This window comes from Chelon labrosus (assembly GCF_963514085.1).
Source record: "Chelon labrosus genome assembly, chromosome: 6".
Taxonomy (NCBI): domain Eukaryota; kingdom Metazoa; phylum Chordata; class Actinopteri; order Mugiliformes; family Mugilidae; genus Chelon; species Chelon labrosus.
Genome location: NC_140342.1, coordinates 3288474 through 3305641, shown reverse-complemented (window position 1 = coordinate 3305641; position 17168 = coordinate 3288474). Strand labels below are relative to the sequence as shown.

Below are 17168 nucleotides of genomic sequence, written 5' to 3'. Positions count from 1 at the left end.
CTTGATGGTTCAGATATGTCACAAGCTGTCCTCAAGCTATCCTCGGTGGTTCAGAGGATAGCTTGAGGACAGCTTGTGACACGTTTTCGCGTTGTTTTTCTTTGACCAGCAGCGACAGGTGACGAGCCCCTGGGAAACCAACAATATATGTACTGTAGGATCTCACATGCAAGACTATGCAAGAAAATTGTAAAGAATAGTAACAGAGAATGGAGACATAAAGCAAGTCCTGGAGAATGAGGAAAAATCAATCTGATTGAATAATGGAAAACAGCCTTTCTGAAACATGTGAAAGGGTTTTCTTGGCCTGATGGAAAATTTGAACACAGGTGTACTGTAAAGTGAAACTTCTGGCACAAATTCAATTTCACAAAGCATGTCCTTGAACCACCTGTCTTCCTCTCTACCACATCCCATCCCACGAGGCCTTGTCCCCGCTTGCCTTTGTACTAGAATTTCCATCTCCTTCACTTATCCCTATTCCAGGCCTATATCTATTCCAGGCTCTAGGAGACCACTCGTCTTTCCATTTAAGGTGTCATTCCCAGCTGTCTGCCGTCTTTGTGTCTTTGACTGTTACCACCACGTGAAAACACAAGGGAAGGTGAGAGGCACCTTGCCTCACTTAAGTTTGAAACTGGAGCCAGCAAAGCTATTGGCACTATCTATTCTCTGTTGTGGTTAAAGGTCACTTCTAAGAGGTGTGAAGTTCTGGTAGGGGCATACATAGTTTATTGTTCTCTTCCGTTGTCTTCTCCTCACTCATTCAGGCTATGGACCTCAGTGTAGACTCCAATCCCGAGTGCTGCTTCTCTTCTGGTGACTCTATGACCAAGACATAATGAAATACTGGCAAGGTACTGTTGACATTTAATACTTTTGTTATCTATTGTTGTGGATGAAAATATTCTAATCCAGTGCAAAATAGACTAAGTTGTAAAGCAAGTTTAATTTAAACAATATCCTATTGCTATCAGTGCCATGCTTTAATTGAGTAAACGGTGATGCTTGAATTAACCAGGTCTCTCTTGGAGGACACTAGCTGTAAATACATCTGTCAGACATCTTTGCCAGTTGAGCCTCTATCCTGTGTTTCAATGACCCAGCTGATATAAAGGTTAGTAAATTCAGTGTTTCTATTTTATATATTTCAATATTTTAGTCTGCAGTATCATCATCAGAATGGAAGAAAATATTGTGATTTACATTATATAAAAGCAAATGCTTGAGTTTCTAGATAATTTTCTATGCCCGATATTAGTGCTGAAATTATGCTGATGGTTTTAAAACACTTTTCAAACACTGTCAGCCACAGTTCTTTAGGCAAATTGCTCATGCTGGTTGCACAAATCTTCCACTTAAAATGTGCTGTGAACCCAAAATGCAATGTACTTTTGTACATTCTCATTAACTCTTGGTGATGTCATGTCATTACAGTTAATTCTAGGAATGTGGATTTTATTTATTCACTTGTTCTAACACACAGACTTTGCAGTGTGTGAATAAGTCATCTTTTTGAGAAGCTTCAAACAGCTGTATCCTGCTGTTTGTTCTTCCTATCACATACCATATCATTTTCTTTGCCTTACCCATATTTTTCATACAATCTTTTTCACACAGATCCAGAAACCTCGAAAGGCATGTTGAGAAATACCGCACATTAGGGGTTGTACCGACTAGTCAACTAGTCGACTTTACTGCTGTGCCATGCTTTGAGCAGGAAGTCGACTTTACTGCTGTGCCATGCTTTGAGCAGGAAGTCGACTCGTCGCCGATCACGTGACAATAACAACACGGACTTCTCCGAGAAGACTAGAGCCCAGTGGGTCAGTGCAGCAAACGAACAACGTGTGTGGAAATATTTCACTGAAGATGAAGCCCATTCTACCGTGACATGCAGAATATGTAAGTCAGTCCTGAAATACAACAAAAGTACTTCTGCAATTTCCTCTTGACCTTGGTAAAAGGTATCTACTAACACTAACGCTAGCAGAGGAACAATCCAAATCCTCTTGACAGCAGTCAATTAACGACTTGACCTGCGGTCATAAAGAAAAGGAGGCTGCACATCAACAAACTGCTGGTGAATTTCATTGTCTAACGTTATTAGACCTTTAGCTGCTATACATGGAAAAGGCTTCGGAGATACACCGCTTTATATTATCTTACAATGCGCTGTGCTATTGGTGGTGTCAATAGACGCTGTATCTGCAGTGCACAGTATTGATTGAAATATAGATTTCATCATTGCAAAGCATTGCTTTCTACTGTGCTTTATGCGTGACGTCATCGACTATCGACGTCGACTCAACTTTCACCACATATTGGTCAACTTTCAAAGTCCTTCAACCCTTACCGCACATGTGGTTAGTTTGTATTTTGCATTTTATGAAAGCAGAAGTTGCAATGATAAAATTCCAAACTAAATTTAATACCTTGAGTGTAATTAGTATGTAGGAGTCAGTTGTAATTCTTTTACAGGATCAAACTAAAATGAGATACAGTATGTGAGCGCCCTCCTCTGGTCATGTGATGCTTGGCTGATTTTTGCATGAAGGAGGTTTTAAAATAGCTGGCTAACAAAAACAGATGGAGTAAATGCAAATGGCATCACTTTCTAGCCAAAGAGATAAATAGTATGCAGACACTGCATGTTTTAGAAGGCTTAAAACAGACATGCAGTGTATAAGTAAAGCAACCTTAATGACCATTGCATAGCACTGTGTACAAGTAGACATCTTGATTTAAAAGCAGCAGTTTTTTTGGTTTGAATTTTTTTCAGATACTGAATACGTATTTGGAAAAAATATAATACTTCCACAACTGTAAATGAGAAGTCAAGAAGCTGTTTCAGATGCACATTGTATTTATTCTACTGAAAAAACATGCTTAGGGAGACACTGTTACATGGGCAAGAGGTGTCTCAGAATGAATCATTTTTCAGGAAGCTTCATTCTTCATCATGCCCTTTCTGAAACAAAAGGAAGAACATATACAGTAAATACTTAGCAGTGTTTTTTATTTATTATTTTAGAGGAACAGCTGTCCCTGTTTTTGAAATATAGCAAGAACACTCAGTGATTGTACAAGGAGACTACCACTAAGATTTGTCATGTTGTCTTTCTTATTCGACGGTTGGCAGCAAGCGACCGTCCAATTTTAAAAGATACAGAGTCAGACAAAATGATGAAGCTGGAAATTGACTTGGTGATACAAACCTTTGAGCCCACATCACGGCTCTTGGCACGCAGCTTGTTGACCTGAGACTCAGCGATGTCAGCTCTCTCTTCAGCTTCATCAAGCTCATGCTGCAGCTTACGGAACTTGGTAAGATTACCGTTGGCCTGTTCCTCCTGTAGGACAGAGACACCACAGTGTTTGCCAGGATAAAGCTCAGTTTCGGAGGATTGATGTGTGGCTCCAATTTAAAATCAGAAATACTTACAGCCTCCTCAGCAGTCCTCTTGTAGGATTTGACCTTGAGTTGCAGCTTATCCACCAGATCTTGCAGACGTGCCAGATTTTTACGATCCTCTTCAGTCTGAATAATGAAAAAACAACATACAAATTGATATATTTACTTTTCGATTCAGAGGAATATTTTCATAACATAAAGAGACTTTGATTCAGATTGACATTTACCTGATAGGTTAGCTCCTTTATACGTCTTTCATATTTTCTTACTCCCTTTACAGCATCACTGGCCTTTCTCTGTTCACCTTCAACTTCACTTTCTAGTTCCCGGACCTGTAGGTTGCCAAAACAAAAGTTAGCTTACACCACTCTTTTTTTTTACATAGAGCAGGAGTCGAAGAGAAACTTATACTCACCCTGGCCTCGAGCTTCTGCAGCTGCTTCTTGCCTCCCTTCATGGCGATCTGTTCAGCTTCATCCAGACGGTGCTGCAGGTCCTTGATTGTTTGCTCCATGTTCTTCTTCATACGCTCCAGGTGAGCGCTGGTGTCCTGCTCTTTCTTCAGCTCCTCTGCCATCATGGCAGCATCAGTAATGGCCTTCTTGGCCTTCTCCTCAGCATTTCTGCACTCCTGCACTGCATCTTCTACTTCTGTCTGAAGCTGGACTGTATCAGCCTCCAGCTTCTTTTTCTGGTTTATCAGGCTGGTGTTCTATTTTTACATAAATAGCACTTTCATTGTGAAAGTAGTCAAAACAGACAAGCTGAAAAGAATTGTTTACATGATTGTTTTTGCATACCTGTGAGTGCAGTAGCTGCACCCTCTCACTAACATCCAGCAGCTCTTGCTCAGCAAGTTTGCGGCTTCTCTCAGTTTGTTCCAGGGCAGCTCTCAGTTCTTCCAGTTCAGCCTGAAGCAGATTGTTGCGTCTCTCAACAATTGCCATGTTTTCCTTCATATCATCATTGGCTCTCAGAGCGTCATCAAGCTGGAGCTGAGCATCCTGGAAGATGAAAACCCAAAGGATTTCATTTTGAGTCAAGCTCATGAAAAGCAAAAGAGTAAAGACTGCATTTTCTAGGTTATTCAGACCTTTAGATGTGTATGAACAGATTTCAGCTGTTTCTGGGCCTCAGCTGCCTGCCTGTTGGCCTGGCTCAGCTGGATCTCCATCTCATTGAGGTCTCCCTCCATTTTCTTCTTCAGACGGAGGGCCTCATTTCTGCTGCGAGTCTCAGCCTCAAGAGAACTCTGGAGAGTGTCCACAGTCCGCTGCTGGTTTCTTTTTGCTTGCTCCATCTCTTCATCTTTCTCAGCAAGCTTGCGCTCAATGTCAGCCTTAACCTGGTTGAACTCCAGCTGAGCTCTGAGAATCTTTCCTTCTTCGTGCTCCAGTGAAGCCTGTCATCAAATAAAGAATTAAAAATAAATACCATATATCTGGCTAGTACCATTTACTAACAGTGGTCATATTCCAGAAGTCCACTTGGCTGCTAACCTCTGCTTCCTCCAGAGCTGTCTGTATCTCAGACTTCTCTTGTTCTAGCTGCTTTCGAATCTTCTCCAGCTCATGAATACTCTTTCCACTCTCACCAATTTGTTCAGTGAGGTCAGATATTTCCTCTAGGAAAACAAATGTGACAATTTTAAAAGTTCAGTCCTTTCTACAAATTCTGCAATAAAGGTGTAAGCTGGTGCTACCCTTACCCTGAAGATTCTTGTTCTCTCTCTTCATGGTCTCCAGATGTTCCAGAGATTCTTCATAGGAGTTTTTCAGTTTGAAGAGTTCAGTGCTCAGAGACCTGGCCTCCTTCTGAGAACTCTCCAGTTCTGTTTGACTCTCCTCATACTTCTGTTTCCATTCTGCCAAGACCTGAAATATGTATGCTTAAAACTCACTATATTTTTATTGTTTACCTGAAAAAGCAAATGTGCCATATATGCTTTCAATTATACCTTGTCAAAGTTCCTTTGCTTCTTGTCCAGAGCAGCAGCAGCAGCATTAGACCTCTCCACATCCACCATGAGATCTTCAATCTCATTCTGCAGTCTGTGTTTGGTCTTCTCCAGAGAGGAACATTTAGCATTCATGGCTTCAACAGCCTCCTCAGCCTCCTGCAGACGCTGAGCCAGCTTCTTTCTAGATACAGAAAAGAATTCATTGAGGGTTAGTTTCTTTAAAACTTTTCTGAGTTTGATTCAAACTGTGTTTTACCCACTTGGCCTCTTCCAGTTCCTCAGTCCTCTGGATGGCATCAGTCTCGTACTTGGTTCTCCACTGAGCCACCTCAGAGTTGGCCTTGGACATGCTGCGCTGCAGTTCAGCCTTGGCCTCCTGCTCCTCCTCATACTGCTCCCTGAGCAGGTCACAGTCGTGACGAGAAGACTGCACTGCATGGGCTAATGCATTCTTGGCCTGAAATGACAGTATACCTTAATGCTTTGTTGGTACCACCATTCTATCTGCTCGTCATGAAGTCTCTTTTTTTCTACCTTGACTTCCTCCTCCAGTTGTCGCTTAAGGTCTTCAATCTGTTGAGTGTAGGACTGTTTTCCTCTAGTGAGTTGAGACACCAAGGAATCCTTTTCCTCAAGCTGCCTTGAAAGTTCACCTAATTAAAGCAGAAGATAACATTAATACTGCAGATACTCACAATTCAAATATGCTGCTGCAATGAATTGCATACCATTCTCAGTTTGTAGCTTTGCTTTCTGCATGGTAAAGTCATTGATGCTGCGCTGTCCCTCTTCTGACTTTGTTTTATATTCATTCATCTGGTCTTCCAAAGACCTGCACAATTTCTCCAAGTTGTTCTGAAAGCGAAATCCAGGTGGAATTGGCACAAAGACTGCAAAAACAATCTTAGCCAATGAGAAGAAAAACGTAATGGATAAAAGTACTTTACCTTAGCCTTGACTATCTGCTCCATGTTGGAGACCACATCATCCAGTTCCAGTCTGAGCTCACTCTTCTCCTTCTCCAGTTTCTGCTTGACTCTCTGCAGGTTGTCAATCTGCTCTCCCAGGTCAGCAACAGTGTCAGCTTGTTTCTTCCTCAGTGTGGCAGCAGTGGCTTCATGATGCAGAGTGGCCTCTTCAAGGTCTCTGCGGAGTTTCTGGAACTCAGCCTCCCTCTTCTTGTTCATCTCAATCTGGGCAGCTGTTGCTCCTCCAGCCTCCTCCAACCTCTCACTGATCTCCTCCAACTCTCTGGCCAAGTCTGCCCTCTGCTTCTCCACCTTGGCTCGAGCAGCTCGCTCTGCTTCAAGCTCTTCCTCCAGCTCCTCAATGCGGGCCTAGACAAAAATCAAAGCAAAACCTAACATGAAATTCCACTGCTTTAAATTGTGGTATAAAAATGTGGTTATTCACTTCTGTTTGAATTATTACCTGTAACTCCTTCAGTTTTTTCTGGAGTTGTGCACTCATTGCTTGTTCATCTTCTATTTTTCCATTGAGCTGACTGATTTCAAAATCTTTCCTGTGGATGAAAACAGTATAATGTACAAGCTGTCTCCTACTTTAAAATATGTTTGTACAAAGGTTTGTTAAAGGTACGCCTGCCGTATTACTTTTTCAGCCTCTCTTCAAGTTGCTGCTTGTCATTCTCCAGGTCCATGATACTCTCTTGAGCTAATTTTAGGTCTCCTTCAAGCTTCCTCTTTGCTCTCTCAAGGTCCATGCGTATTTTCTTTTCTTGCTCCAAGGATCCTTCAAGCTGTGGGAAGTAATAAATTACTTTTTAGAATTCCTAACCATAATTTAGTATTTCTTAAACTCCATGTAAAATTCTTACATCGTCCACTTGCTGCTCCAGCTTAGTCTTGGCCTTGGTCAGAGTGTTGACTTTGTCTTCTTCACTCTGCAGGTCATCCAGTGTTTGCTGATGAGCTTCCTGTAAGGCTTTCTTTTCCTTGGTCAGCTTGGCAATGATTTCATCCAGAGCAGCCATTTCCTCTGTCATGTTCTTTACCTGTGGCCAGGAGAAAGTTATATTTGGGGCACACAAAGTATTTTTACAGTAGTTTGTGTTTGTCATACCTTGTTCTCGGTGGCATGCTTCTCTTTCTCCACTTTAGCCAGGGTTAACTCTAAGTCATCAATGTCTTTCTTTAACTCAGAGCACTCATCCTCCAGCTTCCTCTTCTTAGCAGTCAGTTCAGCATTCATCTCCTCCTCATCCTCCAACCTTTCTGTCAGCTCTTTCATTTTGGCCTCCAGTTGAATCTTGCTTTTGATCAGCCCCTCACATCTTTCTTCAGCATCGCACAGATTATCTTGCTCCTGTGAATGCAAAGGCACAACATTACACATTGACAGACTTGGTTTGATTTTAACATTTTTGGTCATTCTGACAAACTTTAAACGTACTGTCTGAACTTGAAGCTGCAGGTCGTTCTTCTCTTGGAGGAGAGTGACTGTTTTTTCCTCTAGTTCCTTCCTGCGTGCTTCAGATTTTGCATAAGCCTCTTTGAGCTTCAGGAATTCTTCCTTCATGTTAGCCATCTCCTTCTCTGCCTCAGCAGATCTCAGCAGAGGTTTGATTTTGAAGAAGAGCTTCATCCAGGGCCAATTCTTGACCCCCATGAAGGCTCGGATGTTCCACTGGATCACAAGTAGTGCATCCCTGTGGACATCAGTTTTATATATAATTCAGGGTTTGAGAGCATTACAACTATTGACTTTCTGAAATGTCTTGTACGTGTGATTTAATGCAAACTAATCTGTATTTTGTATGCACACTTTCATTGTTAAGTTTGGGAAAGTGAAAGGGCACCTGTCAGGGCTCAGTGTACATTACCAAATCTTTACAGAATGTAGCAAGAGACTGAACAAACAAATTGAACAAACAATTTTCAGTAAATGTTAAATAATTTTCTGAGTACACATACCTGCGTTCTACAATCTTCTGGAATTCAATTCTTGCCAGAACACCTCGGGATCTAGCCTGGATCCTGGTGATGATTAGAGCTAAACGGTCATCTCGCATCTCCTCCAGTAGACCAAGCAACCCAGCTTTGAAGAATACCTGTTTTTTTTTCAAACAGCTGTGATCAGTAGTAGCTGACACAAGATGCCCACACTGAAGGCATGTGTGTATGCATGACAGAGGTTTTCTCACTCGGAAAGCATCACTACTAAACTTCTATGTGCTGTCACGTAAACCAAAACACTTTCTTTATAAAGCATGTCCAAAATATTCTTCACCAGTTCTGACCTTGGTGTGCCCCAGTTTGTACTGATTATGGTCTATATCCAAAGATCCCAAAAGTTTCTCTGAAGCTTTCTTGTTATCAATGAACTGCCCCTCAGGTATAGCATTTGGATTTAAAATGCGGTATCTGTAGAGAGGATCAGAAATTAGTTCAGTTGTAGTTCAAGTCATATAAAATGTCCAAAATACAAGTAAAATATACATTGTTAGATGGTATATTAAAAGTAAAGACCTGCAAATAAAACACCTATATTATGTTGCAAGATGTTAGACAGCACACCAATGTAGGAGTATCTTTTGGTAGAGTAGTGTGTGTCTCCCTAGTGGACATTGAACAAGAATCTAATTAGCTAAATCAGACATCAGATTACTCTTTTCTATTAGATTTGTTAATCATCTTTATATCACCTCTGTTTGAAATCTCCATAGAGGATCCTGTTGGGGAAGCCCTTTCTGCAGATCCTGATTCCTTCCAGCACACCGTTACAGCGCAGCTGGTGCATCACCAGAGGGTTCTCCATGGCCCCTGGAGTCTTGGACTCATTGGGGATGATGCAGCGTACAAAGTGAGGGTGAGTGGACCTCAAGTTGGTCATGAGCTTGTTCAGGTTCTCCTGTGAAGGAAATCAAATCATGTGTTGAATAATCAGTTCCCATTACTATTTTGACACATTTTTTATTAGTTTAAAATGGGAAGTAACTCGATTTCTCATAAAAGAGCAATTCACTCATATTTATTTGTCTTTACAAACCCTGTGCAAAGCAGATACTGTTTGGAAAGATGAGCCCTTCTTCTTGCTTCCTCCTCCCTTGCCACCTTTAGCACCAGCATCAACTAATTGAAACATTGCACAACCCATTAGATTACATTAGAAAGACACCCAAATCAATCAAATTTACCAAAATGTAAAATAAAAAACTATTACAAAACTATTGCTATTCCCATTGAAGATTGAAACAGTAAATTCTATTCATTCTTACCTGAATCAGCTCCAGCATAATTTGCAAAGAGGATACCCAACAGCTTGAGATTAGACTTCTGGTAGAGTGCAACAACAGTCTCATTGAGAGGATCTTTGTTCTTCACCAGCCAATTGTTGATATTATAATCGACAGTTCCAGCATAGTGAACCAGACCAAAGTGGGCCTCTGGTTTTCCTTTGATCACTCTGGGCTTCTGGAAGTTGTTGGATTTCCCAAGATGGTTGTCGTAGAGTTTGGCTTTAAAGGTGGCATCAGAGGCCTTGGGGAACATGCACTCCTCTTCAAGGATGGACATGATACCCATGGGCTGAGGGACAATATGAGTTAATTAAAACACAGACTATTTTTGTGTTTATTTTTACTGAACATGTATAATCCAATGTCTCACCTTTTCAATGAGGTCAATACAGGCCTGCAGGTCCATACCAAAGTCAATGAAAGTCCATTCAATGCCCTCTTTCTTGTACTCTTCCTGCTCCAGCACAAACATGTGGTGGTTGAAAAACTGTTGCAGTTTTTCATTGGTGAAGTTGATGCAGAGCTGCTCAAAGGTGTTAAACTGGAAAGAAAGAACATGTATCAGTGTGTTCATCTCTCCATTTTACGCTGACAGGGGTCTAGCTTGCATTGTGCTCATAAAATCACTCACTTCAAAGATCTCAAACCCAGCAATGTCCAGCACACCAATGAAGTACTGGCGGGCCTGCTTGGTGTCCAGGGACTGATTAATCCTCACCACCATCCACAGGAACATCTTCTCATACACTGACTTAGACAGTGCACCAATAGCATAGTTCACCTAAAAGAAAACAATCAGTAATATCTTTAAAACTGAACTGTGCATTTTTTTTTAAACCAGCCCCCCAACCCCACAAAGTTCCCTTCATCTTGTTACCTGGGCAACATTCTGTCCCTTGGTGACCCACTCATTCCCTACTTTGACTCTTGGGTGACAGAGTCCTTTGATGAGGTCAGCAGAGTTCAGGCCCATCAGATAAGCTACTTTGTCAGCATCTGAGAAAGTGAACATAACAGGGACAATTTTTTATTTAATAAGCTTGTTTTATAAAGAAAGTTCATTACACTATAATTTAGTGTTGTGCTCAAGGAACGTAAGGAGTGGGGTCTCTATTATATTTTATTTATATCATGCCAGAAACCATCAAAGTAAAACGAAAAATGTCAGACAAAAATCTTATTGACCCATAACGACGCTCTTACCTTCAGTGCCATCAGCTTCTGCCTGCTCTTCTCGTTGCTTCTGCTTGAACTTCATGTTACCATGGTGCATGATGGCACCAGTCAACTTGTAAATGCTGTTCTTCTCTTCTTGAGTGAAGCCCAGCACATCGAAGGCATCCTAATTGATAGGCAAAGATTTAACTAGGACATTTCATTATTTTGTCATTAAGTTAAAGTCCAATGTGACTTAAAGTGATTCAGCTCACGTCAGTGGCCATCAGCTCCTCAGAGTCATTGATAGAGGCTACTGTTGTCTCTCCTTGGGAGATGAAGGCGTAGTCATAGGGGTTGGCGGTGATGAGCAGCATCTCTGAAATAGAATAGTTTTATGTAATCATACGATACACGATCAGTTAAGTAAAAAGTATAGTGTATAACTTGTATGTTTTACACTTACCCAGAAGTTCAGGCTTTGCCTGAGACAAGATCTGGTAGAAAATGTGATAGTCCCTTTCAGCTTTGAGCTGGTAGGTCACTCGAGACTTTTCCAGAAGATCTGTTTGAGAAATAGTATATGTGATATCATGGTTTTTATGTATGAAACAATCTGCTGTTGGGGTAGGTTTAGCAACAATAGGTATTCAAAAGATTTAAGTACAAATATTATATTTTCTGAAACACAATGGTCATAATTGCCTAAATTCACACTACACTCTGGTCTACCTCCACCTATTACAAGGAAGTGTTGGCTTATACACTGTATTTATTTATTTTTAAATTTTTTTTACAACTTTCATTGAGCGGTTGGCACATCCTGTTTCTATAGTATACAGACAACTAACAACTAAAACGAAACTTATCCAGAAAAAAAAAAACAACACTTGAACATTCATCAACGTTTTATTAACTACCCAACATGACAGAAACCATCGTTGAAAAAAAATTATTTGACATGTACTTTAGTGTTTTAGTATGGCCCAAGTCCCATCCACTAACATGGAGGAGTGGAGCTTATGACCTATACTGCAGCCAGACACCAGGGGGAGCTCTACTTGCTTTGGCTTCACTTTTGAGGAGCTGTTCCGCCATCCATCTTTTTACTGTCTGTGGTTTGAACGCATGCATGTTTATGGACGGGGCAGCACAGTAGTGTGGTGGTTAGCACTGATGCATCTGCCGACTGGGGCCTTTTTGTGTGGAGTTTGCATGTTCTCCCTGTATCTAAGTTGGTTCTCTCCCCCTCCGACCCTCCAGAGGACAAGCTGTTACAGAAAATGAATGAAGGAATGAATGTTTATTGGACTAAAGACTAAGTTTGTGTGTCCCTGTAGGATGCACTGTAGGTTAGTCCTGGGATAGATAGGAGACAAGTGTGGGTGGTGATATACACTTCCTTTCATATGATGGGATCAGCTTCACCTCCATGTATTTGTGTCATGCCACAAAGTGGCTCAGAACTTACATGTTTCAATGTCAGCAGAAGCCAGTTTTCCTCGGTTGTCAAAATGGATTCTGATGAATTTACCCTAAGGGAAAAGTAGTGTTATCTCTATTATTAGAAAGAAAAAATAACCCTCAGTTAATTAATGGTAATATGGTAATCAAGAGGTTTCCCTGCAGTCCCACAGACACTCACAAATCTGGACGAGTTGTCGTTCCTGATGGTCTTGGCATTACCAAAAGCCTCCAGGGCAGGGTTAGCCTGAATGATTTGATCCTCCAGGGTTCCCTGATTATGGCAAAGACACAACTTCAGTCTCAGTGACAACTTAGGAGAAGCTTTATGAACAAAAGACTTTAAAATGGGACTGGTATTTAGGTTGCGTGACATTAAGACATAAATATGTAATACAAACCTTCTTTTCAGCAGCAGCATCTTTCTTCCCACTTGGAACAGCAGCAATGCTGGCAAAGTACTGAATGACACGCTTGGTGTTGACAGTCTTTCCAGCTCCAGATTCTCCGCTGAGCAGAAGAGGGACAAAGGTTTAGAAAAAGACCTATGATCCCCAACTGCTGAGAAGATTTTAGTTTACAGAGTGACTTACGTGATAAGGATTGACTGGTTTTCTCTGTCTGTCAGCAAGAGATTATCATAGTATCCGTGAATAATGTTATTATGTCACAAAGAATTTTGAAACAACGTGAAGACTTAAAGGGATGTACCTGACAGCATGTACTGGTAGGCATTATCAGAGATGGAGAAGATGTGAGGAGGAGCTTCACTCCTCTTCTTTCCTCTGTAGGCAACAACCACCTCTTGGTTGTAGACTGGCAGCCACTTGTAGGGGTTGACAGTCACACAGAACAGCCCAGAGTAGGTCTGCCATGTCAACAGAGTGATTGCAAATAGTGTTTTCAGATTCTGAGACATTATATTAGTGAGGAAAAATGACAGAATAAGGCGCTGACTTACGTAAATCATCCATGCTGCGTAGCGCTCTTTGAGGTTAAACAGCACAGCTGGTTCATGGAGGAAGGTGAACATGGCCATGTCTTCAATTTTATCAAACTTTGGTGGATTCTGAGGGTGTACATCACACTCCTTCACTGTGACAGTCTGCAGAAAGAAACAACACATCTTATCCAGAGGTCAAGACTCATACTAGCATACAGTTGAACTTAACTGATATGACGCACACCTTTCCAAATTCAGTCTCAGCAGTGACTTTGTCACCGTCACGACTGGTGATGGAGGCTTTAACGTACTCAACCTCAGGGTCAGGAACAAAACACTCCTTCTTCATGTCAAATGGACGAGTCTGGGCCTCCAGACGCTCTTTATCTGACTTCCTTAGATAAGGAGCAGCTGGCCCAAACTCTGCCATAACAGCATCACCCATTTTTCAACCTTTAAAAAAATACAACATTGTGTATGTGCTGTGATTTTCTTTGGGCACATATGTATGACGCAATGATCATTTATATGACCCATGGACACACACATAAGACTGGTTTAGTACAACAAAAATCCTTAGTTTTAGAACTAAAGGTGATAATGTGAAAATGATTCCATTGCATATTTCTGTTCTTTATTTTTTGTGCTAATACAAATGCAGAAATAATAAAGTTAAACATTATATCTTATATTAGTGAGAGATATGCAGTTATCTATACAAGAGTTATTTTGCATTCGAGAAAAATGGCACAATCAGACAATACATCTGTTGTTGACACACACATGTATCAACAGAAAAATCTAATTGTATTAATTGCTTTTCTGTTGTAAAACAGATGGTTCACTGTGATAAACTTGGCTGTGAGTTTTACCTGAAGCGTTTTCACCCCACAGGAAATTGTGATCTGTGCTATTTATATTAAGTAGACAGAAGAAAACGAAAGGTCATGTTAAGCCATTATTTAATTGAGAAAAATCCAGTGAACAGCCACGGAATACATCTTATCAGCAGAAACTGTCTATAGCTGAGAGTATTTTTAACATCATAAACAACATTGTCCCATGCACAGGACATAGTCGTGTCTCCCTTCAGTAGGTAATTTTCTTACCTTTGACCGTCAGCCTCGTCAAGTGAAAGGATGGATCCAGTGGCTGACACCAGTCTTCCTCCCCATTAATAAAGGTTGCAAGTCAACCAAATATGGGGGTGGATATCAAAGAAATGGCATCCAGGTTGCCTATCACAAAAAGCATTTTCCAAATTAGGTAGAGCCTAGTGCTGCTATTTGTTGCTCTCACCTTGTGAACAAGAGACTTAATGCCAGAGTGTACATGACAAAGCGAGGGGAAGGCAGGAGGTGGGGAAGCAGGGACAGGCTGTAGTCTATCCAGTAATTGTCATCTCTTCCAGTAAGTTGTGAGGTAATAATGAACAATTAGATTGTCTTATAAAATTAAGCCAACATTCAATTATTCAAAGTTTCTCTGTTTTGTGATTATACTGCATGTATTTAAGGACATTTCCATAGTAAAGGAAGTAGAAATCTGTGTCCGATAGATAGATAGATAGATAGATAGATAGATAGATAGATAGATAGATAGATACTTTATTTATCCCATGGGAAATTCGTTCTCTAGTTGCATCATAGCATCAAATTATATAATAATATAAATATATAATGCTGTGTAAAAACTATACAGTAGTAACAGCAATCACTGTAGCAGACATTCTTCTTTTTCTTGCAATGGAACATCTCAAGAGGAAACACACTGATCAAACATGTATATCAACGACTATTCGTTACTAAGAGGATAGAGCCACAGTGTCACAGGTTGTGTCTCCATATTCACATTAAGTAAAGTAAGCAAGAAGACAAATAGGATTTGTGGGACTTCAGGCGTGCTGAGATCTAAAGGTCAGCAACAGTCTGTCAAGTGATAGGATGTGAAAAAACATTTCAAGAGGGCCAATAATGAGTCGCAGCTGTTGTCTACAGACAGGCAAGACGAGGCCAAGGTCACAGCTGTGAAATCCCTTTATTATCACTCACCACTGTTCAGTGACGTCCACACCCTTTGTTTAACCCTGGTCAGTTGGCAAAGCTTCCTTTTCTTTACCAACAATAGACATGTCCAGAGACTATGGAATCTAATTCACGTTCCTTTTATATCCATATTTTGATCTGGCACTAGCTTTATATGCAGTTAGCAAGTGGTGTTTTGGATTTCAGTAGGTTAGCTTTGATATATCAAATTGTGGTGTAAGAATATTTTGAATTTATGCTGGTTTTATATCATTTAAATGCTTATACTCACATGTGTAGTGAGTCTTGTGTTTGTAGGGTCTTTGTATGTATACACTAATACGTGCAATAATGGGAACAATTGATAAAGATGTTATTGATCAGCGTGTCTCCTCTTTTTATTTGGATCCAAATATGTCGTGTTCAGTGGTTAAACAGTACCTGTCTTTTAGCTGAAATGTAAAATGGATTTACTGTTTTTAGTATCATCACTGACATAAATACAATGTGGCCTCTGAACATTAGGAGAAAGAAAAAACTAATTTGAGACCTCAGCACTCCAAAACAATATTAAAAGTCTAAATGTGTTTCTCCATCATCAGGCTAATGATAGTAACAGGAGCACTTTATAGTTTAGTTTGTTACAAAGTGTTTACATCATTATATTGTAGATATAGCAGGAAAGCAGAGACAGACAACATTTCTCTTTGGCCACAAAAGATGCGCCTGTCCATAATGGTTTCAACAGGGGTGACATTGGGATCTTATTGGGTGGGTGTTAAGGTGCCTTCAAGACCTTATTGGGGTGTGAGTAGATGAAAAGCAAGCCCCTGCCTCCAACTACATGTTTCAAATACAGGTGAGGCAGCACTTGACCATAAACCAGTTTGGTGGACAAGGGCCGGAGTTCCTCCTTAGGAAGGGCCTTTAGGAAGATGCCTGTCAAACCAACTGCTGTGCTCTGAGCTGGTTCGTGGAGCAAATAAATCAGTTTGCCTGCAGATGATACGGTGACTTTGTGGAGGAGGATGTGGCCCACATTGTGGAAAACGATGACAAGGTGTGCGGAAAATTCCTGAATGTGCTGGAATGTGTGTAGTTCAGCTTTGTTGCACAGGGGTTACACACAGATTCCACCCTTACACATGCTTCCTGTCAGGAAGCAAATCAGAAGGGGTGAAGGCCACAGGGCTTTGGAGCCAGGGGACTTCTTATTATCAAACTCAGCCTCGGCAATGTTAAGCTTAGCCTGTTCGAGGTACCAAGCATGGGCACAGACTTCTCTATGGCAGACCAGTCCAAGGGGTCAGCACCGCTCAGGGTACATGCATAGGAGAGAACATGATAGTGTTGATCAAGCTGTGGTTTATGACATCCCACCAGCGTTGAAGTCCCAGGTGAACCGCTGACCAATGAAACACCATTCCTGTGCTCCACGGTGGGCCCTTGGGTGAAAGCAGCTCTTCTTTTCCACCCGGCTGAAAAGCATTGAGACTGACACTGCTTGGATGTGGTCAAAAGGCTTGGGCAGGGAAAAGAATAACTGCACAGACGATTGCTTGAAGAAAATTGTATCAAAGCATGAGAATGGGAGTCAGCGATGGAGGTTTTGGACAAAGCAACCTATACTTGAGAGGGAAGTTGCAGAAATTGCGGGTAAAGAGGACACCAGGTTTGATCTCTTCCAGGACATTCAGCATCCTGTCCAGAAGGCTTGAAATTATTTCTCTTTGACCATACAATACACTTCTACCAAGTACCATGTAAAAAGAAATGTGAATTGTCTAATACTCCAAGACTAGCAAAACCTGTTGTGCATTAAATTTATTCTACTGACCTCATCCCAATAACATAGGCGTGTATCATCTGTTACCCCCGCCCCCACAAAACAAACGAAGCAAACCACTGAATATGATTATTACAAGTTGAAACAAAACAGAACTTTATTG

At 41.0% G+C, this 17168-nt stretch overlaps 1 pseudogene across 1 annotated transcript; it reads right to left on the bottom strand.

The window, feature by feature from the left end:
• Window positions 1-2950: 2950 nt before the first annotated feature.
• LOC311489858 (myosin-7-like) lies at window positions 2951-13753 on the bottom strand (annotated as a pseudogene). The gene is made up of 34 exons (XR_014699940.1): window positions 13440-13753; window positions 12964-13357; window positions 12846-12873; window positions 12654-12762; window positions 12434-12526; window positions 12260-12323; window positions 11255-11353; window positions 11064-11167; window positions 10837-10975; window positions 10511-10629; window positions 10265-10414; window positions 10004-10174; window positions 9613-9922; window positions 9384-9466; window positions 9040-9245; window positions 8635-8758; window positions 8309-8445; window positions 7458-8043; window positions 7213-7389; window positions 6989-7134; window positions 6807-6897; window positions 6323-6712; window positions 6104-6230; window positions 5910-6028; window positions 5636-5832; window positions 5373-5556; window positions 5124-5289; window positions 4915-5039; window positions 4216-4817; window positions 3831-4127; window positions 3643-3747; window positions 3446-3541; window positions 3219-3353; window positions 2951-2971 (listed from the first exon to the last, which is right to left on the bottom strand). The product of XR_014699940.1 is annotated as a myosin-7-like (transcript).
• Window positions 13754-17168: the final 3415 nt, after the last annotated feature.